The sequence below is a fragment of the Sminthopsis crassicaudata genome, chromosome 4 (genome assembly GCF_048593235.1).
Source record: "Sminthopsis crassicaudata isolate SCR6 chromosome 4, ASM4859323v1, whole genome shotgun sequence".
NCBI lineage: Eukaryota > Metazoa > Chordata > Mammalia > Dasyuromorphia > Dasyuridae > Sminthopsis > Sminthopsis crassicaudata.
The window spans coordinates 261104323-261127522 of record NC_133620.1 but is presented as its reverse complement, the minus strand read 5'-3'; positions in this window follow the sequence as shown (position 1 = coordinate 261127522).

The following is a 23200-nucleotide window of genomic DNA, read 5'->3' as shown; positions in this document are numbered from 1 at the left end:
ACTGAAATAGCATTGGTGATAATAAGAATGTTACAGAACTTCAAAATCTGCAGGAATCATTAGATTCCCTGACACATGAAATAAAGGACAATAGATTGGTTTTGCACTATTTCTAGGATTTATGGACATTTGTAATTCCTCATGTTTATTCATGTTGTTTGCTTTGGATTTATGTATACTTGTTTCAAGTGAGACCCTTCAGAAACCAGCTACTCTGGTTAGAGTCCCCATTTTCCTTTGATTTTCAACTCTCTTCCTGAGACATCAGGGAAGGCATGATCACCTCCTTTTAGTTTTTCACCCCTTTTATTCTGAGAAGTCAGGAAGGGTGCGATCACCTCTTTTTTGGGGTTCTCACCTCTCTAAGAAGCCAGAGAGGGCATGACCACCTAGTTTTAAAACAAAAGAAAGCAGGAAATGTTATGGGCCAGAAAGCAGGAGATGTTATGGGCCAGAACTCTTGTACTTGAAACAAGGATTCTTACAAGGTGTTAAGTCAGTGGAATTGATAATACAATGGTTATCTAGTTTAGCATGGTGATTAATAGTTCTGTAGTTCAATACATGTACTTAGTACTTAATACACAAGAATCACACCTACAACGATGTAATTAAAATAGAGCATTTAAAGCTGGGATGAACTTAGCCAGAGACATTCCATCTTTTATCAGGCTCCTGGTGGTTCTCTTTCTTCCTGCACACCACCAGGGTGGCAGGTTTCTCCTCCTTTGCTTCTCCACTGAAACCAAGACTCTAGAAAGCCTCAAGAAAGCTAGCTGAACTCCAAGCAAGGAGAAAATAAAGACTTTTGGACTTAACATCTGGCTATTCTCATGGTGATTAATCTGCTGAAAGGAAGCCAGGTCCAGAGACCTGTAGAAAACCAACCAGAAAATTACAGTATTAGCTGTTCTGCCCTGGTTGCAAGTTAGTAGATCAGCAGAGAAGTTTTAAAACATCCAACACAAGCACAAAAGGTAAATAGTGAACCCCAAATGGCATGGATTGCATGGGACCTGGCCACACCCACCCAACACCAGGAGTGAGCCAGCACAGACTCAGCTCAGCCACTGAAGCTTGTATAAAAAAACCACTGCTTGTTGGGTGTTTATTTATAGAGGAAAGATTGTAGAGGAAGTTTGGACAATCTCCCTTGCCCTAAAACCAGATTTCAACTTTAAAAAAATGAAAGAAAAATAAAAAATAACTCTGACCACAGAAACTTTTTATGGTGAAAGAGAAGAAAAGATTTTAAATCCTGAGGAGACTAAAAGCAGATCATCTCCAGATGAAGCCCCAAAAGGTGATATAAATTGGTCCCCATTGCATAAGGCTCCTTTAGAAGAAATTATAAAAGATCTTTAAAAAGTCCTGGATGAAAAATGGGAAAAGGAAAGGAGAACTTCACAAGAATGTTTGGAAAAGAAAACACAGAAATTTCTGAAGAAAATTCACTACAAAATAGTGAAATCCAAAAGATATATAATTCATTAAAAATAGATTTGACAAAATAGAAAAAGAAAACGAATCCCAGAAAAGCATAATGAGTGAAATGGAAAAAGAAAGCTCCCTGAAAAATAGAATTCGTGAAATGAAAAAATAAAATAACTCCTTAAAAAACAGAATTTGTGAAATGGAAAAAAAAAATTCCATAGAATAAAACAACTCATTTAAGAATTCAATTGGACAAATACAAAAAGAAGTAAAAAAAAAGTAAATGAAGAAAAAAATTTTCCCAGTTTGTTACTTCCCTTCTAATCTTGTTTGCATTAGTTTTGTTTGTACAAAGGCTTTTTACTTTGATGTAATCAAAATTTTTTATTTTGTAATCAACAATGATCTCTAGTTCTTCTTTGGTCATGAATTCCTTCCTCCTCCACAAGTCTGAGAGGCAAACTATCCTATGTTCCTCTAAACTATTTATGATCTCATTCTTGATGCATAAATCATGGATCCATTTTGATCTTATTTTGATATGTAGTGTTAAGTGTGGATACATGCCTAATTTCTGCCATACTAATTTCCAGTTTTCCTAACAGATTTTTTCAAATAATGAATTCTTATCACAAAGGTTGGGATCTTTGGGTTTGCTATAGTTTTTTGTAAGGGGCCTTTAAATGGGTGCCACAGTGCATCAGGAGATTGAGGCTCGGAAGTAATTTCTGTGGATATTAGGACTGCCCTTGGGCGGGATCCTGGCCATATTGAGATAGCTTCGTAATGGGTGACTCTCTCGCTGATTGGCTGTGTGTGTGACCTCACAGGCCCTATATAAGCCCACTGCAGGCAGCAGGCGGTCTCTTTAATCTGGCGCTCTTCACCCTGGCTCCCTAGCCTGGGTGGCTAAGCCGAGATGGATAGCCAAAAGAGGTAAGGATTTTGGTAGTGAACACATGGGTCTTCTGACCAGGTGTTCACTCGGGAACCAACAAGTCAGGGCATCAGTTAGGGCATTATGTGAGTAGGTATAATAAAGGCTTTTAAGATTACACGTGGCTGTTCTTGAGTGCGCTACTGGTTATTAAACTATAGATTCAAGAGATTGTGGCCAGAGACCTTAGAAGGCCTCAGAGGAGGCGAGCCAGGTAGAGTTCACACTGCAGAGGACAGTGGTCAAAGGTACTCTGGTGGGTCTAGGACAGACTAGTAATTGTAACTGCCAGGAGAGCACGTTACAAATGGCGCCCAACGTGGGGCATCAGGAATTATCAGGTTTTGAAAATATTTAATATTCAGAATTAAGATTCTGAAAGATCTGGTAGAAACGCCACTTAGGAGGGAAAACGGAGAAGCAATATGGACCCAGGTAACTCTGGGATCAGACTCAAGGACACAGCTGAACATAATGCTTATTATATAAAGAGGTTAAAGAGCCAGATGGAAGATCTTTTAACAAAGATCACCACTGAAGAACAGCAGGAAGCTTGTAATCAAGCTCCAAGAAGGCTATCCCCACACCCAGTAAATATAGCTCGGAGAGGGAGCAACCTAGAGCTAGTGCGTATGTATGACAGTATAGAGTACGAAATGCCACAGCAAGAGTTGCTGGAATTGCAGGTTAAACTACAGATTGAGCTAGAGAAAGAAGAAAAAGCTAGGTTACTACAGATAGAACAGGAAGAGTTCAAACCAGTGGCTGAAGCTAAGGAGGGAAATAAAAGAACCACATGGACTAAAGTTGTAGAAATTCTTCTTAGCATTTTGTTGGTTTACCTCCTGCATTGTTGTTTTAAGGAATTTATCCATTACTCTTCCATTGAGAAGAAGTTTAGTTCTTTTTATGTGCAAAGCTCAGGTTTGATTTTGAATCAGCCTTTGGGGGATTTTCCAATTCTTCTTCCCTCTGCCTCACCTTCTTGGGCCAAGGGAGAAGGGGGAGGAGGAAAAGGAAGGGTGATAATATCATCAGCACTGCCCATTAATCCATTCAAAACTCCGGTGTCTTCATTTCAAAGGACTGGAGTAGACTTTATGCCCCAAGGCAAAAAGGAATTGTGGGGTATTGAGTATAATCAGAAAAGTTTTAAAAATACAGTTCAGTTAATTTCTAAGAAACCTTACAGTTTTAAGACCTTGCAGTTAGAGAGAGTGGAGTTTAATACTTGTAAAACTGCTAGGATCATCTTTGGAGAGTTGAAACGCCTCTTTTCTTACCTCGTGGATTTTCCACTTCCACGGGTGAGCTTGATTTCCCAACCCCCTACGGGTACTTATAAAACAGTGTTTATGTTTAGAATGGGTTGGAAAATTGCTGTTTTAATCACTAGAATAAATAGACAGTGTGTGATCTTTGACCCAGGAGGAAAAGTAATATCAGATTTGTTGATTCACCCTCCTGAAGTACAATTCGGTATCAGAAACTCAAACTTTGATTTTTAGGCAAAAGAATTCAGGGATATAGCTGAGTGTTCTAGTAAAGTCATTACTGCACAGACTATCCCCAAGATCTTCTCTTCTAAACAAGAGAAGGGAATTTTGGGATATGTGATTGCTTACAATTTTTAAATTTTGATTTTACATTTTTAAACACTTTTGATTTTACATCTTCAAAGTATTTTGATTTTACATTTTAAAGTTATTTTGGTTTTACATTTTTAATCTATTTTGGTTTTACACTTTTAAATTATTTTGGTTTTACATTTTTAAATTCTTTGCCTTTTACCTTAGCAATGCACTTCGGGCATACACAGAAAGTGCAGCTAAGTGACAGACTGACTAACTTTTGTCTGACTTTGTTAATATTTTTGACAACAACTTTGTTTCCACTGTGATGTGGAAAGGCCTGGATGGCATTTGGAAAGACCCAAGTTGGGCCCCGGGGACATTCCTTCCTAGGTGCAGATCCAGCAGTAGAGTTCATCCCCACAAGAGACACTTGTAACCTGGGGATCCAAGAGAAGGACCAGACAACAGCCCAGAAGGACCAGCCAGATGTCCGCAGCCCTTCAGACGCTGATGGCAGCAATGCCCCTCCTGACCGTGACACCAGAAACACCAGACACAGTTCCAGTGTTGCAGCTGAAATGGACTGTTTTGGGTGATACGCAATATAAAGACTGTAAATGGACAATGGGCCTGCTTGCTTCTCCCATGGCTACTTGCCATATGGTGGCCTGGGGAGAGGCTTTGCCCTATGCTTTCTATTGAAGGACTATGCTTTTAAATTAGTGGGTGAAAAACCAACGCACCCACCTGCCATTGTTATTGAGACAATGTTATTGGACATGACTTTGCTTATGTGCACCTGTGAAACTAGAATTGCTCTAGGATTGTGAAAAGTGCAATTGAGAATTGTGATAAGCTAGAATTGTTCTAGGATTGTGAAAAGTGCAATTGAGAATTGTGATAAGCTAGAATTGTTCTAGAATTGTGAAAAGTGCAATTGAGAATTGTGATAAGCTAGAATTGTTCTAGGATTGTGACAAGTGCAACAGAAAATTGTAAGAAACTAGAATTGGTCTAGAATTGTGATTAATGTAACTAGAATTGTGACAACCTACCTCACTGATATTTATTAACTAGAATTGTGATGTTTTACCTTGTTGACTTCCCACCTCAGTGTTGATATCCTACCTCATTGGCATCCAAACTCTTTGGCTTATTATCTTGAGTATGACTTTGATGATTGGGTTGAACACTTGGGCCACTGTTGAGCCTGGTTCTTTTTGCCATACTTCTGTTTACTGATCTGCTGCTTTGTACCTCCTTGGGCATAACACTGTCATCTCATGGATCAAGTGAACTATAGCTGGTGCTAAAAGTTTAGCTTGGTGAGATGTGCGGTTCCCGCAAAACAAGAGAAAGGGAATTGTAAGGGGCCTTTAAATGGGTGCCACAGTGCATCAGGAGATTGAGGCTCGGAAGTAATTTCTGTGGATATTAGGACTGCCCTTGGGCGGGATCCTGGCCATATTGAGATAGCTTTGTAATGGGTGACTCTCTCGCTGATTGGCTGTTTGTGTGACCTCACAGGCCCTATATAAGCCCACTGCAGGCAGCAGGCGGTCTCTTTAATCTGGCGCTCTTCACCCTGGCTCCCTAGCCTGGGTGGCTAAGCCGAGATGGATAGCCAAAAGAGGTAAGGATTTTGGTAGTGAACACATGGGTCTTCTGACCAGGTGTTCACTCGGGAACCAACAAGTCAGGGCATCAGTTAGGGCATTATGTGAGTAGGTATAATAAAGGCTTTTAAGATTACACGTGGCTGTTCTTGAGTGCGCTACCGGTTATTAAACTATAGATTCAAGAGATTGTGGCCAGAGACCTTAGAAGGCCTCAGAGGAGGCGAGCCAGGTAGAGTTCACACTGCAGAGGACAGTGGTCAAAGGTACTCTGGTGGGTCTAGGACAGACTAGTAATTGTAACTGCCAGGAGAGCACGTTACAGTTTTTCACTATTTTGTCTTGTGAACTAACCTATTCCACTGATCAACTAATCTATGTCTTAGCCAATAGCAAATGGCTTGCGTGATTGATGCTTTATAATATAGTTTTAGATCAGGGACAGCTAAACCACCTTCATCTGACTTTTTTTTTTTTTTTTTTTTTTTACTAATTCCCTTGAAATTCTCAACCTTTTGTTCTTCTATATGAATTTTGTTATTTTTTCTAGGTCATTAAAATAGTTTCTTGGGAGTCTGATTGGTATAGCACTAAATAAATAGATTACTTTAGGGAGTATTGACATCTTGATTATATTCGCTCGGCCTATCCAAGAGCACTTAATGTTTTTCCAATTATTTAAATCTGACTTTATTTTTGTGGCAAGTGTTTTGTAATTTTGCTCATATAATTCCTGACTTTCCTTTGGTAGATGGATTCCCAAATATTTTATACTATCAACAGTTATTTTGAATGGAGCATGTCTTTGTATTTCTTGCTGTTGGATTTTGTTGGTGATGTATAAAAATGCTGAGGATTTATGTGGATTTATTTTGTATCCAGCAACTTTGCTAAAGTTGTGAATTATTTCTAATAGGTTTTTAATAGAATCTCTGGGATTCTTTAAGTATACCATCATGTCATCTGCAAAGAGTGAAAATTTGTTTTTTTCAATACCTACTCTAATTCCTTTAATCTCTTTTTCAACTCTTATTGCCGACGCTAGTGTTTCTAATACAATATTGAATAGTGATAGTGGGCGATCTTATTTCACTCCTGATCTTCCTGGGAAAGGTTCCAGTTTATCCCCATTACATATGATGCTTACTGATGGTTTTTAATATATGCTCCTGACTATTTTAAGGAATAGCCCATTTATTCCTATACTCTGAAGTGTTTTCATTAGGAATGGATGTTGGATTTTGTCAAATGCTTTTTCTGCATCTATTGAGATGATTATATGGTTTTTATTAATTTGGTTATTGATATACTCAATTATGCTAATAGTTTTCCTAATACTGAACCAGCCCTACATTCCTGGTATAAATATTTTGTCATAAATTATCCTGGGGATGATTTTCTGTAGTCTTTTTATTAATATTTTATTTAAGATTTTAGCATCAATATTCATTAGGGATATTGGTCTATAATTTTCTTTCTCTGTTTTCAAGCTATCTGGTTTAGGTATCAGTACCATGTCTGTGTCATAAAAGGAATTTGGTAGGACTCCTTCAATCACTATTTTTTCAAATATTTTATGTAACAATGGAGTTAATTGTTCTTTAAATTTTGGTAGAATTCACATGTAAATCGATCTGGTCCTGAGGATTTTTTCCTTAGGGAATTGGTTAATACTTGTTCTATTTCTTTTTCTAAGATGGGACTGTTTAACCAATTTACTTTCCCTCTATTTATCTGGGTTAGTTATATTTTTGAAGGTATTCTTCCATTTCATTTAAGTTATTGAATTTATTGGCATAAAGTTGCACAAAGGAACACTTAATTATTGCTCTATTTTCCTCCTCAGTAGCGGCAAGTTCTCTCTTTCTATTTTTAAGACTAATAATTTTCTTCTTTCCTTTTTTAAATCAGATATACTAAAAGTTTGTCTATTTTGTTGATTTTCTCAGAGAACCAACTCTTAGTTATATTAATTAATTCATTAGTTTTTTACTTTTAATTTTATTAATCTCTCTTTTTATTTTTAGAATTTCAAGTTTTGTATTTATCTGGGGGTTTTTAATTTGTACCTTTTCTAGCATTTTTAGTTGCAAGCCCATTTCATTGATCCTTTCTTTCTCTGTTTTATGCAAATAGGCCTCTAGAGATATAAAGTTTCCCCTTATTATTGCTTTGGCTGCATCCCACACATTTTGGTATGGTGTTGCATTATTGTTATTTTATTGGGTGAAGTTATTAATTATGTCTATGATTTGCTGTTTCACCTAATCATTCTTTAGTATGAGATTATTTAGTTTCCAATTATTTTTTGGTCTATTTTCTCCTGGCTTTTTATTGACTATAATTTTCATTGCATGATGATCTGAAAAGGATGCATTTACTATTTCTGCCTTACTGCATTTGAGTTTGAGGATTTTATGTCCTAATATATGGTCACTTTGTATAGGTTTCATGAACTGTTGAGAAGAAAGTGTACTCGTCTCTTTCTCTATTTAGTTTTCTCCAACAATCTATCATATCTAACTTTTCTAGTATTCTATTTACCTCTTTGACTTCTTTCTTATTTATTTTGTGGTTTGATTTATCTAATTCTGAGAGTACAAGGTTGAGATCTCCCACTATTATAGTTTTACTGTCTATGTTTTCTTGCAGCTCTCTTATTTTCTCTTTTAAGAATTTAAAAGCTACACCACTTGGTGCATATACATTTAATAATGATATTACTTCATTATCTATGCTACCCTTTAGCAAGATATAGTGCCCTTCCTTATCTCTTTTAATTAGATCAATTTTTGCTTTTGCTTGATCAGACATCAGGATGGCTACCCCTGATTTTTTGGCTTCACCTGAAGTATAGTAGATTCTGCTCCAACCTTTTACCTTTATTGTGTATGTATCACCCTGATTCAGGTGTGTTTCCTGTAAACAACATATTGTAGGATTCTAGCTTTTAATCTAGTCTGCTAACCACTTCCCCTTTATGGGGGGGGGTTACCCCATTCACATTTATGGTTAAAATGACTAATTCTGTATTACTTGCCATTTTGTTCACCCCTGCTCATGCTTTTTTCCTTTCATTTCCTGTTACCCCCTTCCCCAGTATTGAACTTATAAGCACCACTTGCTTCTCACAGCCCTCCATTTTTAGTATCCTTCCCCCAACTTAGAGTTCCTCCCCCTATTTTGCCCCTTTTCCTCACAATTGCTGTGTTCCCTTCTGCTTAGCTTATTCCTTTCCTTTTTACTTTTCCCCTCCCACTTTATAATGAAGTGGAAGGAGTTTCACCATAAATTGAATATGTCTACATTTTTCTCTTTAAACCAATTCTAATGAGAATATGATACCCACTATGTTCATCCTCCTCCATTCTTTCTCTCAGATATAATAGGTTACCCTTGCCTCTTCATGAGATGTAGTACCATCACTTCACCCTTTTTCTGGTACAATTTCCTTTCCACCTCAAGTTTCTAGAACAAATTATATATGTGTTCTTTATATATCTTTATAATAGAAATATAGTTCTCAAGATTTCTTTTTACCTTTTTAGGAATCTCTTGAGTTCTATATTTGGAGATCAAACTTTTTTGTTTAGGTCTGGTTTTTTCCATCAAGAATAAATGAAATTAACTTATTTCATTGAATGTCCATCTTCTTCCCTGGAAAAAGATGCTCATTTTTGCTGGGTAAGTAATTTTTGGCTGCACACCAAGTTCCTTGGCCTTTTTGAATATCATATTCCAGGTCCTTTGATCCTTTAATGTGGATGCTGTTAGATCCTTGGTAATCCCTATTGTGGCTCCTCCATATTTGAATTGATTTTTTCTAGCAACTTGCAGTATTTTTTCCTTCATCTGATGTTTCTGGAATTTGGCCACTATATTTCTTGGTGTTTTCATTTTAGGATCCCTTTCAGTAGTTGATCAATGAATTCTTTCAATGTCTATTTTACCCTCTGTTTCTAAAACACCTGGGCAGTTCTCTTTGATAATTTCCTGGAAAATACTGTTCAGGCTCTTTTTTCATCATGTTTTTCAGGGAGTCCAGTAATTCTCAGATTATCTCACCTGGATCTATTTTCCAGGTTTGTTGTTTTCCCAAGAAGTTATTTGACATTTTTTTCCCCATTGTTTCATTTTTCTCTTTTTGCTTGACTGATTCTTGATTTCTCCTCTAGTCATTCAATTTTATTTGTTCGATTCTGATATTCAATGAAGTATTTTCTTCACTCATTTTTTTTATATCTTTTTCGAATTGTCCAATTGAGTTTTTAAGTGAGTTATTTTGTTCTGTGGAGTTTTTTTTTTTTTTTTCCATTCCACCAATTTTTATTTTTAGAGAGCTTTTTCCTTTTTCCAACTCACTAATTCTATTTTTCAAGTATTTGATTTCTTTATCCACTCTATCTTTAAATGAGTGGGATGACTTATCCAGTCTTGCAAAGCTTCCGTTTCCTTTTCCAATTTTCTTCTAGTTCTCTTGTGAGGGCCTTTTTGATTTCTTCTATGAGAGTTTTGTGTATTGAGGAGCAGATCATATCTCCCTTTAGGGATTTATCTGGAGACAGTCTGTTTTCAGTCTCCTCAGGGTTTAAAGTCTGCTCTCTATCCATATAGAAGCTATCAATGGTCAGAGTCCTTTTTAATTTTTTGCTCATTTTGTCAGAGAAGATTCAAAGAAAGTAAACTAACAAGAAAAACAAATATAGTCTGCTTTTTTTGGGGGGATGGTGCTGAATGATGTTACCAGACTTCCTTCACAGACTGTGAGGGACAGCAGTGAGGAACTATCAGGATAGCAATGGCTGCACTATGTTTGTGCTCTGAGACTCTGAAGCTCTATGAATGTGCTGAGACATTCTGGGTTGTGTGGCCAGGTCCTGAGAGACACTATCTTTTTGGGGTTATAGTCTTTACCTCTTGTGTTTACAGCTTCTCTGCAGATCCTGGCTTGCTGCCAAGACAGAATATCCACACCGTGGTAAAGGTCTTTCTGCAGAAATGGCAGAGATCATACTCTTCCCCGCTGTGGTCTGCACACTGTGAGCTGCCTGACAAGCTTTCACGGCCTGCCCTCAGGCTGTGCCCAATCTAGTTGTCCCCACCCCAAAGCAAAACTGACCTTTTCTGGTGAATTTCAAGGATGTCTTCTGTTGGTAATTATTTGTAGGCTTATTTTTTTCCAGTTAAGCACTAATTCTAAGGCTTGTCATGAAATAAATTCTGAGAGCAAAGTCAGAGATTAAATAGGTGTGTGTGTGTCCTCTCTGCCATCTTGGCCAGAAGTCAATTTCATCTATTTCTGATGAAAACTCCAGAACTGAACAAGAAATTTGATTTCCAAACACAGAAATCAAAAGAAGAATAAAAAGGTAAAAAGAAAAGAACTCTTGAGAACTCTATTTCTGTTATGGATATACTTAGAGTGTAGGTATAATTTGATTTTATTGTGATAATATGAAAAAGAAAGGGAATCATATTGAAAAAAGAGAAAAAAAGGAAGTAAAATAAGGGAAATTACATCTCATGAAGAAGTAAAAGTGAGATGAGGGTTGTTTGAGGGAGGTAATGGTCAGAAGCAAAATAATAGGAAGGAACGAAAGGGGAAAAGGAAAAAGAGAAGCATAATTTGTGGTAAATAAGATGGCAGGAAACACAGAATTCATTATTTTACCTATAAATATGAATGAGATGAATCTCTCATAAAATGGAAACAGGTAACAGACTTAATTAAAAGCCAGAATCCCACAACATGTTGTTTACAATAAACATATTTAAAATACAGTGATGCACACAGAGTGAAGGTAAAGGGCTGGAGCAGAATTTATTATGTTTCAGGTGAAGTAAAAAAAAAAAAAGACAGGGGTAGTGATTCTGATCTCAGATCAAGTAAAAGAATAGATAGATCTAGTTTTAAAAGATAAGGAAGGAAACTACATCTTCCTAAAGAGTAGCATAGATGAAGAAGCAATATCAATACTAAAGGTATATACCCCAAGTGGAATAGAAGCTAAATACCTAGTCGAGAAGTTAAGAGAGTTGCAAGGAGAAATAAACAACAAAACTGTATTAGCGAGGATCTCAACCTTGCTCTCTCAGAACTAGATAAATCAAACCACAAAAAAAAAAAGCAAGAAAGAAGTTAAGGAGGTCAACAGAATATTAGAAAAGTTAGGCATGATAGATCATTGGAGAAAATTGAATGGAGACAGAGAGCTGTTTATTTTTTCTGGATGCTTCATGGAACCTACATAAAAATAGACTATGAGGGCAAAAAAAAAAATCCCTTTTTTTACAGAAAGGCAACAAGAGTAAATGCATTTTTCTTTTCAGATCATGATGCAATAAAAGATAGGGGAAAATAGACCAAAAACTTATTGGAAATTAAATAATTAAATAAATTGTTAGTCTCAAAAATGAAAAGGAAAAATGTTCCACCAATGAAGAGGAAATTAGAGCAAAGATAAAGAGATATTTTGCTTAACTATTAATCAATAAATTTGATATAATCTAAATTAAATTATTGATATATATATTTATATATTTGATATTATATTTATTGATATATTGATATATATATTTATATATTGATATAAATTAAATTGATATAATCTAAATTATATATCTAAAAATATATAGATTGCCCAGGTTAACAGAAAAGGAAATAAATTATTTATATAGAAAAAATTAAGAAAAAGAAATAGAACAAGCTATTAATCACCTCCTAAAAAAAATCTCCAGGGGTTTCTGGCCAAGATAGCGGAGAGGACGTACACATATGCTTAAGCTCTTTGTTTTCTCTCAGAATTTATTTCATGACAAGCTTCAGAATTAGTGCTTAACTGGAAAAAAAAACTCACAAATAATTACCAACAGAAGATATCCTTGAAATTCACCAAAAAAGGTCTGTTTTTGCTCAGGGGCAGGGACAAAAAGATTGGGTGCAGGCTGAGGGCAAGCAGCAAGAACTTGGCAGGCAGCTCACAGTGTGCAGAACAGAGGGGGGAGGGGTTATTTCTCTGCCTTTTCTGCTCAAAGACCTTTACCACAGTGTGGATAGTCTGTCTTGGCAGTAAGCCAGGATCAGCAGAGAAGCTGTAAACATTGGAGGTAAAGACTATAACCCCAAAAAGCTAGTGTCTCCCAGGACTTGGCTACCCCCACCTGGAGTGACTCAGCACATTCTTAGAGCCTCAGAGTCTCAGAGCACAGGCGCAGCACAGCCATTGTTGTCCTGCTAGAGCCTTGCTGCTATCCCCCACAGTCTGTAGAGGAAGCCTAGTAACACCATCCACTCCCCACCCAGAATAAAAAAAAAGACTGCATTTATTTTTTTTTGTTAGTTTTTTTTTTCTTTGATTTTTCTCTGACAAAATGAGCAAAGAATTAAAAAGGACTCTAACCATTGATAGCTTCTATATGGACAGAGAACAGACTTTAAACCTTGAGGAGACAAAAATAGACTATCTCCAGATGAATCCCCAAAGGGAGATATGATCTGCTCCTCAATACACAAAACTCTCATAGAAGAAATCAAAAAGGCTCTCACAAGAGAGCTAGAAGAAAAATGGGAAAAGGAAAGGGGAAACTTGACAAGAGAGTCTGGATAAGTCATCCCACTCATTTAAAGATAGAATGGATAAAGAAATTAAGTACTTGAAAAACAAAATGAGTGACTTGGAAAAAGAAAATAACTCTCTAAAAAATAAAATTGGTGAAATGGAAAAAAACTCCATAGAACAAAACAACTCACTTAAAAACTCATTTGGACAATTAGAAAAAGATATTTAAAAAGTGAGTGAAGAAAATACTTCATTGAAAATCAGAATCGAACAAATAAAATTGAATGACTCAAGGAGACACCAAGAAAATTATAAACTCTCTAATGATTATTAATGCTAAAATCTTAAATAAGATATTAGCAAAAAGACTGCAAAAAAATCATCCCCAGGATAACACACCATGACCATGTAGGATTTATACCAAGAATGTAGGGCTGGTTTAATACTAGGAAAACTATTAATATATTTGACCATATCAATAACCAAATTAACAAAAAACCCATGATCATCTCAACAGATGCAGATAAAGCATTGGATAAAATCCATTCCTATTAAAACACTTGAGAGTACAGGAATTAATGGACTTTTGCTTAAAATAATCACTAGCATCTTTTTAAAATCATGAGTAAGCATCATATTTAATGGGAATAAACTGAAACCATTCCCAATAATATCAGGAGTGAAACAAGCTTGCCCACTATCACCATTATTATTGGAATCATCATTATTGTATTGGAAATGCCAACTTTGGCAATAAGAGCTGGAAAAGAGATTAAAAGAAGTAGGAAATGAGGAAACAAAATTATCACTCTTTTCTGATGATATGATGGTATACTTAGAAAACCCCAGAGATTCTACTACAAAGCTATTAGAAATAATCCACACCTTTAACAAAGTTGCAGGATACAAAATAAACCCACATACGTCATCAGCATTCTTATATATCACTAAAAAAATCCAACATTTAGAGCTACAAAGGGAAAATCCATTTAAAGTAACGACTGATAGTATAAAATATTTAGGAATCTATCTGCCAAGGGAAAACCAGGAACTATATGAGCAAAACTACAAAACACTTTCCATACACATAAAATCATATCTAACCAATTTGAAAAATATTAAATGCTTTTGGATAGGGTGAGCACATATAATAAAGATGACAATACTAACTAAACTAATCTATTTATTTAGGGCTATTCCAATCAGACTCCCCAAAAGCTATTTTATTGACCTAGAAAAAATAACAACAAAGTTTATATGGAAAAACAAAAGATAAAGATTTCAAGGGAACTAATGAAAAAAATCAAATAAAGGTGGCCTAGCTGTACGAGATCTAAACTTATATCATAAAGCAGTGGTTACCAAAACCATTTGGTATTGGCTAAGGAATAAACTAGTTGATCAGTGGAATAGGTTAGGTTCAAAGGACAAAATAGTGAATAACTTCAATAATCTAATGTTTGACAAACCCAAAGACCCCAGCTTTTGGTTTAAGAACTCACTATTTGACAAAAACTGCGGGGAAATTTAGAAATTAGTACGGCAGAATCTAGGCATTGACCCACACTTAATACCATACACCAAGATAAGGTCAAAATGAGTTCATGACCTAGGCATAAAGAATGACATTATAAATAAATCAGAAGAACATAGGATAGTGTACCTCTCAGACCTGTGGAAAAGGAAGGAATTTATGACCAAAGAAGAACTACAGGTCATTATTGATCACAAAATAGAAAATTTTGATTATATCAAATTGAAAACTTTTTGTACAAACAAAACGAATGCAGAAAAAATTAGAAGGGAAGAAATAAACTGGGAAAACATTTTCACAGTGAAAGTTTCTGATAAAGGCCTCATCTCCAAAATATATAGAGGATTGCCTCTTATTTATAAGAAATCAAGCCATTCTCCAACTGATAAATGGTCAAAGGATATAAACAGACAATTCTCAGACAAAGAAATTGAAACTATTTCTAGCCATATGAAAAGATGCTCTAAGTCATTATTAATCAGAGAAATGCAAATTGAGACAACTCTGAAATACCACTACACACCTATCAGATTGGCTACAATGAAAGGGAAAGATAATGCAGAATGGTGGAGGGGATGTGGGAAAACTGGGACACCGATATATTGTTGGTGGAATTGTGCATACATCCAGCCATTCTGGAGAGTGATTTAGAACCATGCTCAAAAAGTTATCAAACTGTGCATACCCTTTCATCCAGCAATGTTACTATTGGGTTTATATCCCAAAGAAATGTTAAAGAAAGAAAAGGGACCTGCATGTGAAAGAATGTTTGTGGCAGCCCTCTTTTTAGTATCCAGAAACTGGAAACTGAGTGGATGCTCAGGAACTGGAGAATGGCTGAATAAAATGTGATATATGAATATTATGGAATATTATCATTCTGTAAGAAATGATCAGCAGGAGGATTTCAGAAAGGCCTAGAAAGACTTATATGAATTGATACTGAGTGAAATGAGCAGGACCAGGAGATCATTATATACTTCAACAGTAATACTATATGATGATCAATGCTGAAAAATTACTCATGGTTATATCTTGTAAATAAAAAGGTATAAGTAAAAAAAAATAAAAAAAATAAATTGATTAAAAAATAAAATAAAATTAGACAAATTTGTTGGATTATGAAATATTACTTCTAATTTCATGAAGAATAGCATTGAGGGAAAACTTGGTAGAATTAGATGCCACAATGCTGTTCTTGTACTAAAGGAACATTGTGATGTCATTGAAATGGTTGCCAGGCACCCAGCACATGTCATTGAGGATGATGTCCTGTTCGTACAACATAACACTAGAAGAGCATTTACCTTTGTAAATTGTTTACATCTTGTGGAATAAAAGTGATAGGAGGGGAAATGTCCTATTTTTTGAGAATTACATTTTTCTATTAGTACAACTAGGATTTTGTAATCAAAAATCTCCTCCAAAACTATGGAATTATATGAAATATTCTTAAAAGCACTTTTAAAATATGTTTACTCTACATTCTTATGCTCACTTAGGAAGAATTATTTAGAAAGAGATCCAGTTTTTATACCATTCTTTCCATGATTAATAGGATTCTGGCCATGTTTCCTTCTGAAGTTCTATTTCCATTATCATATATGTGTACCTGTGTGTGTATGCATGTATAGATAGATAGATAGATATACACACACACACACACAGACACACACACACACACACACACATATATATATATATATATATATATATATATATATATATGTAGAGAGAGAGAGAGACTGGACTGTTTCATGTAAACTGGAGGTGATGGGGGGAGGACAATAAGGGGGAAAGGTAAAAGAGAGAGAGAGGAAGCTTACCAGGATAAAAAAAAATATTTTTGACAATTCATTTTTTTTGCTCTATTAGAGGCATGTACCTGCTTTAATTTAATTTTTCATATGCTTTGTCAAAGATCAAGTATATTGGACTGATTGAAACCATTAATGTCCACATGAGCTTATCTACTGGAAGCCAGGATTGCTATTTGAAAAGAAAATCCCAGGGGTATTTATGCTAATAGAATAATGGCATAAAGAGAAAATACCATTCTTGAGTTTCTTCTATAAATACATGATATAAAAAATAAAGTGGAATATTATATGATATTATGTAATATGATATGAAATTAGTAATTATTTTTCAGGGAAAAAGCTAAAACATTTTGGAAGAAAGAAAACATATTTGAGTTGAAAATATGGGTATGATACAATGAAAGAATAAACTAACAGAGACTTACATGATAAAGAAAAAAGGACAGAAGTTGATTTTTTTTTTCAAAAAGAAAGAGAAAGGAAGAAACAGCCACCTTGGAAATATGACTGAAGTTCATCCATGAATGGTCAGCAAGCAACTCCTCTACTGATCAATTCTGTCAGTGTACTTTTTAATGTCTCTGTGTGTCTGGCGATAAGTTAATATTTTAATCTCTCCTCACATCCTGAGTATAGAAGAGTTATATTATCCCATCCTCTGTTTAATTAATTAAAAATGATTACAAGTCCAGGGATTTTGAGCTGGTATGAATGTATATTCCCCCCATCAAGGATGATCCCTCTTCCATTTTCCCTTTATTTTCTCATTTGGTGAACTCCATAGTTTCAGATGATGTCAAAATCTATACATTCAACCCTGATATCTCTCCTGAACTATCCATCCATTTACTCAATGCCTTTTGGATATCTCAAACTAAATTTCCAGTACACATCTCAATCTCAACAATTCAAAAACTGAACTTATCTTTTCCCCAAAGTAGCAATGAAAAATAGTTGAGTCTGAAATCAGGAAGACCTGAGTTCAATTCTAATCTCAGACATTTGTTACTGTATGATCATTTAGCCTCAGTTCATCTCAATTCTTTCAACTATAATTTGAGGATGATAACCCTTTCTACCTCACAAGGTTTTTTTGAGAATAACATGGATAATATTTGGAAAGCACTAACCATATTAGTTAACACACATTGCTATATAAATGTTTATTTCCTCCTTTCCTTGCCTTTCTGAATTTATTTATACCAAGGACATCAAAATTTATAATTTCTCAGCTAAAGTTCATAATATGTGATCTTTAATTCCTTACATTTAATCCTTTAATATAAATTTTATTATTTCTTCCTTCAAATTTTTTGAATGTCACTGATTCTCAACTCAGACAATTTACAATTTGTTTCAGGCCTTCTTTATCTCTTGTCTAAACTATTATGATAGCTTTTTAAAGAGTTTTCCTCTCATAAGTACCTCCCCACTTAAATCCATAGCTGCCAAAGTGTTTTTCACAAGCCAACTGTTTGATTATGTTATACCTTGCTTAATAAATGCAAATGATTCCTATTACCTCCAGTATCAAATATAAATTTCTTTGACATTTAAAGGCTTATCATAGCTTTTTCTTGTCTTTCCATACTTCTTTTTCCCCTTCCTTATATTTTTTCTGTTTTTTTTTTATTTAAAACTAAAAATAAAATTTAAAAATCAAAATAGGAAGACACACAGAAAACTAAAATAAAATAAAAATAAAACATTGTCATATGCCTAGCAGAACATCAAGATTCAAAATATGTAGCAATAAATTTCCATTTCAACAGTGTATATTATATTAGTAAAGATTACATATTTATCACTGTCCGTTTTTTTTGCTTCCCTATAGTTTATTGTTTTCTGCTGTGTACTTGTGTTCTTTTTATTTTATTCCTTTTTTCCCCTTTCATGCCTACTCTCTTTTCACATTTGATCTCCTCCCATCTCTCCCAAACAATTTACAGTTAAGCATGGATATACATATTCACACACATAGATATACCTATACACACACATATATACATATGCAATTACACATATATATATACGTGAATATAAAACAATATTAATATGGCTGATATATAGTTCAGATTTCTTTTGATTGAATCTTGAGTCTTAAGTTTGATTTTTATCTGAGATTAATGATCCTACTTCCCCCCCCAAAGAATTCTACTTCTAATCCTTATTATGTTTGTGTATATCTTGTTTCTGATCTTTGCTAAGTTAACTCTTCTACTTTAATTATATTCTTTAACTTGCCTTGCTAATACTTAACCGTCTTCTCCAACCATGGGTCCCTTCTTCCCTCACCTTTTCCCTCCCTCTTAATCCCTTTGCCAATTAGTTTATACAATTTATCCCACTCCCCTTAATCTAAACACCTTTCTATTCCCCACCTTATTCTGTCACCCTTTCCCTTTGTTTATCTCTTTCCCATTAATGTATATACATTGTCCCACTGCCACAAATCTATAGATCCTTCCATACCCCACCATTCTTTCCCCATTTATTTCTTTATTGATTTTGGAAGATGCATGGTAGATATCCTGCATGGTAGATATATGCATTTTTGCCTATTTAACCAATTATTGGTATGATTGAGTTTTTAGAATTACCAGCCCTCTTCCCCCTTCTAAGGTTTCTGTGTCAGTTCTTCCTCTGCACCTTATTCGTGCAAAATAATTAATATTTTATCCAAACATGTTTACTTCTGAGTCAGCATATACTCAACTCCGTCCCGGTTTTTTGAGCTATCCAATTAATGCTGTCAATCTTAAACATATGGTATATATTTCCATGTAACAAACATAAATAATTGTCTTTGTTGAATCCCTTGAAATTAATCTTTTATGTTGGCTCTTGTATAATTTAAATTTTCAATTAAGTTGAGGTTTACTTGAACAAAGTACTAAAAATCTGCAAGTTCATTGAATGTCCTTTTTTTAGTTCAATATTATAGTTAGTTTTTTTCTGGATATGATATATATCTATATCGATATCGATATCAATATCGATATCGATATAGATATAGATATATATTTACCACAAGCCTGCATATTTTGATTGTTGACATATATTATTCTGGTACCTGCAGTCTTTTGTTGTGGCTGCAGATAAATCTTGTACAGTTTTAAATGTAACTCCAGAATATTTAAATTATTATATTTTTTGTTTTGTTTCTTGGATAAGTTTCTCTTTGATCTGAAGATTTTGAAATTTAGCAATAATATTCCTGTGTATTGAAATATAAGATCTCTTTGAGGTGGTGGTCTGTTCATTTTTTCCTATTTCTATTTCCCTTCATGTTTTATCACTGCAGGGTAATGTTTTTTTTTTTTTTTTTTTTTTTTTTTTTTTTATTCTTGCATTATTGTCTCAATAATTCTTCTTTTTGGTCACAGCTTTCAGGTACTCAAATTACTCTTACATTTTCTTATCTTGATCTGTTGTTTTTCATGTTTCACATTCTGTTCTTTTCCCCAATTTTAAAGTATTTTCTTTTGTTATTTCTTGGTCTCATACTTCACTGGCTTCCTCTTGCTCAATTCTAATTTTAAAAGATTATTTTCTTCTTTAAAGTTGTTTATCTTCTTTTCTAGTTGTTTGACTTTTTCTTCCCACAATCTTTTGTTTGTCTGTTTTGTTTGTTTTTTCCTCAAGCACACTCATTTTGTTTTTGAAGTCTTTTTTTGATCTATAAATTCTTTTGTTTGTTGTTTTTTTTTTTTAATTGGCTGTCCTCCTCTGAAGATTAACCTTGGGTTTTGGGGTTTTTCTATTCCCACAGTAAGTTTAATAGTTGAGTTCTTTCTTTTTTGGCTTGTTGCTTTTTTCTTCTAATGAGAATTACTAATATAAGCATCTCTAATACTGAGTGGGGAGTCATGGTGCCTCTAGCTTCACTGAACCTTTCCCCTCTGACCTGAAAGCCAAATCAAAAATTCCACCCTATTTCAAGTACCTGCTGCCAGCATCCTTGCCCCACTGCTTCTGCACTTATTGGGTATGGTGGTTCCTTCTCACCCAGGGTCAAGTCTCTGAAAACCACTTGGACTTGGTATTCTTGATTAGCCAGTGTATCCTTGATCTTCCCAGACTAGACTACCCTTGCTCTCCAGGAGATGAAAGATTCTAAGGTTTCTGCTGAATCTCCCTCTGAACCCAGTTAGTCCTGAGGCTCCCTATTTGCAGTTTCTGTGAACTAGCTTAGTGTTGTTTTCATTTCTCACTGGTTACACCTTTAGTCTGAGATCTCTCTTTGGATCTTCTTGAGTTGTCCTGGGTGGACCTCTATTCTCCCCAAGTTTTATTTGTTTTTTACCAGTATGTTTATTCTGAGGCACAGCTTTGCTTTGTTTATGGCAGAAATCTGGCAAGCTTGGAATTTTCTGACCTATTATACAGTCTTCCCAGAATCCTACCTCTATTTTACCTTTCTTTACTTTGTACTCCCTATTTCACTTCACTCTGTTCTTTTGCACTGGCTATTTTCTATATCTAAAATGTTATCCTTTAAACTTCCAATTCTTATGATCTTTGCGTTCGTTGATGGCCAAGCATCATCACATCTAGGATATTCACATGTATCCCCCAAATTCTATCATCTATTATAATGTTATCTCTTCTTCATTTTATATTATACAGATAGAGATAAATATAAACATGTATGAATGCTTACACATTTATACACACACCTATGTATATAAATAGAAAGATATACATATGTATAAATATAAACATACAAATTTACATATATGTAGAGAGAGCCTCAGTTGTTAGAATGTATGCTTCTTGAAAGCAAAATCTATTTTTGCTTTTTTTGTTTGTTCATTTCCTTCCTGCTTAACACAGGAATTGTCAAATAATATTTCTTTAATAAATGATTATGGATTAATTGATCAATTTATCTGAAGGATGTGCAGCCTAAGTGAGAGTAAACTTAGAAAATAAATATTAGTTGTCTTCAAGTATTTGAAAGATTATCATATAAAAGATGAATTAGAAATTTATTCTTGGTTTAAGTGGGTAGAGCTAAAAACAATGGCTAGAAATTACATGCAGGCAATTGGGGGAGGAGATTTCCTAATTAAATATATACATACTTGAAATTGGCTGTTTTGAGAGATAGTAAACTTCTTGTCCCCAACTGAAGTTGTTCAGATGTCTGGATGAGCATTTGTTAGGAAAATTGTGGCACAGAATCTGATATACTTTTCTAGCTTTTTAATCTTACGAAGCTTTCATTGATCTGAAGCTCTATGAGAGGTAAAAGTAAAGCAAAACTAAGGAAGATAAAGTGCTGTCTACTCTGTGAGCACAATGAGCATTAGATAAAGAGAAACTTAAGGCTTTTTAGCCATACATTATACCTCTGATATTATAACAGCTTTCCAATATTATAATAGATGGATTTTGTAATAAATTATTTTAAGGGGCCCCAGAAACCAGAGGGAACATATATATCCAAAGTTAGCAGTGTCTTCCTTCTCATTATGTAGATCAAGTTCATTCATTCTGGTGAATGGTATTTATTCATTCATTCATTTCTTGTCTCTTTGTAATTTGTATTTTAATCTCTCTTTAAAATTTGAAACAATATTTCATGTTGAATCAAAATAATGCATTTTCCTTGTAGATATATTTGCTGAATGAATGAATATTTAATGTAAATTATATTAAGAATAATATTGTGCACAAAATCCTTCTTGAAATGAAAGTCTGTAAGGGTCCATTAGAAAGGTCAGGCAAGCACAATTGAGATGTAAGTGGACCAAGGGTCTATGAGGTGCCAGGATGTGATTGGAATTGAGTACTTAGGAACTTCCTTTGTGGGTGGGACCTCCAGCCATGGCAGGAATCCTAAAAATCTCACTCTGAAATCTCTGTCAAGTCTGAGATGTAACATTCATCATTGATTAGCTTGTGTTTGTGACCTCATAGACCCCATAAAAGCTCTGGACAGAAGAACTCTCTCTCCCTTTACCATCTAGAGCTTGGCCTGGAGAAACAATACCAAGATAGGTACAGGAGATCATAGAGTAGATGTGAACGACATGAATAAAGTCTAAGCTTGTTCACCAAAACTCTCAGGTGCTTTGCTGTGCTTATAACTGATTCCCTATGAGATAGCAGCCAGAGGTTTCTGGGGACCTCAAAAGAGAGGTAAGATTGATATTATATTTACCAGAGTCTCTGATAGGCCCGAGGATTAGGACCGATTAGCATTAATTGGATGAGAATGGAACTAATAAAAGTCTTTTCTCTTTTCCTCATTTTAAATATCTATAGATCCATATCTGTGTATGTTTGCTTCCATTTCTAAATGAATTATATTCACCACAAGAGATTTTATTTTCTATCTATGTCTAAAAGTTCCTTAGAATCTCATTCTCCCCTAATTCTCTCCATGATTCTGGACTGATTGTTATCAAAATATTTACTTATTTATTTATTTGTTTGTTTGTTTATTTACTGATTGATTGATTTTAAATTTTATTTATAATTTTTGACAGTATTTATGCATGAGTAATTTTTTTATAATATTATCCCTTGTATTCATTTTTCCAAATTATCCCCTCCCTCAATTTACTCCCTCGCCTTGATGACAGGCAATCCCATACATTTTACATGTGTTGCTATATAACCTAGATAAAATATATCTGTGTAAATCCCATTTTCTTGTTGCACATTAAGTATTAGATTCCAAAGGTATAAGTAACCTGGGTAGATAGACAGTAGTGC